Genomic DNA, 1,251 nt, shown 5'->3' with positions numbered 1-1,251 from the left:
ACCTCATAACCACCACTATTTAGAAAAACTCTTCACCCTTGAGATCCAGTCACTCCTGGGGAATTTTTTGGAAGTGTCTCCAAGTCCCGTAGTAAGTTTGTATCTTATTCCTGGGAAAGACCTCCAAATTCTCTCGCGTATAAAATCAAATAAGGAACTGTTAGCTGTTATGGGTCATACCAAAAAAATTGGTTTCTGGCGGATTTTCTAAAGAGACCACGTTTTTAAACTCACACCAGAATGTTCCAATCTTTCGACACACGCCACATCCATTTTCAGTCTCTCGGAACATGTAGACATCATGCAGTATTTCCTTTGGTTATGAACACCCTCGCCTCCTTCCCGTCTAAAATTACAAGTTCTCACAAGCCCTAACAGTCTAAGCCCATCTTAAGTATATAAAAATGTCTCCCTAGAGGGAACAGCTCAAGGTTTTGTTGTAATTTGATGTTCCAAGAAAACAAGTTACCAAATAGTTAAGCCCCCTTCCTTTCAAAGGGGTAAGATTGCCTTCCAGACAGAATAACCACCCTTAATAAATTACCGTTTCCGGGCTGTGAGTCATTCACAACTCAAACCCGGAAAACTCGCCTCCGACGCCACACGGGCTTGGCTTCCCAGTGGCCCCATATCTCCGGATCCGCAGGGGTCGCCGCGCTGCGCCCGCCCGGGTGCCCGGATCTCGCCTCCGCTTGCCTCCTTCCCCCAACAATGGGGAGCGCGGCCACCAACATGGCCGCGCCCGCGGCTCAGCCGCCACTTACCGACTTCAAGCTCGGAACTACGGCGGCAGCGGCTCCCTCTCGACGTCGAAGCCTCCCTCCCTTTCCAGGGAGAGACGAGGCACGGACCGACAAAGCCCGCGAGCACCGATGAGCGCAATGACGGCCACTCCAGCTTCTACAACCCGACCTCCTCCTCTGCCTCTACTGACAAAATGGAGTCGGCGGCGACCGCAGAAGCAGGGCCGGGAGGCTCCGCGGCCAATCAAAATACGACGGCGAGGACCTGGCCAATGAGAAGCGGACTACCGCCTGTTGCTGGGGCAGGCCGGGGGCGAAGCGGGTGAGGTGGGGTTGCAGAGGGTTTGAAATCCGCCCGGGGAGGAGGAGCATGCTGGGAGTAACTGCTGGGTCCGCGGGTCTCTCCAGCACCGTCCCGGCCGCTGGCTTTTGGCTCTTCCTTCCGCTCGGCTGTCCTGCGCGCGGGCTCGCAGCCCTTGGAACTGCCCCGGGGGAAAAGACTGACCCG

General features: G+C 55.2%; 1 protein-coding gene across 1 annotated transcript in view; it reads right to left on the bottom strand.

Moving 5' to 3' along the window:
* PNRC2 (proline rich nuclear receptor coactivator 2) overlaps positions 1-956 on the bottom strand; it is a 3,987-nt gene extending 3,031 nt beyond the window's left edge. The window contains exon 1 of the mRNA XM_017534556.2: positions 765-956. The gene's annotated coding sequence lies outside the window, so the exon portion shown is untranslated. The remainder of the gene's footprint in view (positions 1-764) is intronic.
* Positions 957-1,251: the final 295 nt, after the last annotated feature.

This window comes from Cebus imitator, unplaced genomic scaffold (assembly GCF_001604975.1).
Source record: "Cebus imitator isolate Cc_AM_T3 unplaced genomic scaffold, Cebus_imitator-1.0 Scaffold87, whole genome shotgun sequence".
Classification (NCBI taxonomy): Eukaryota; Metazoa; Chordata; class Mammalia; order Primates; family Cebidae; genus Cebus; species Cebus imitator.
The sequence above is the reverse complement of the archived record's forward strand: the minus strand, read 5'-3'. Positions and strand labels throughout refer to the sequence as shown.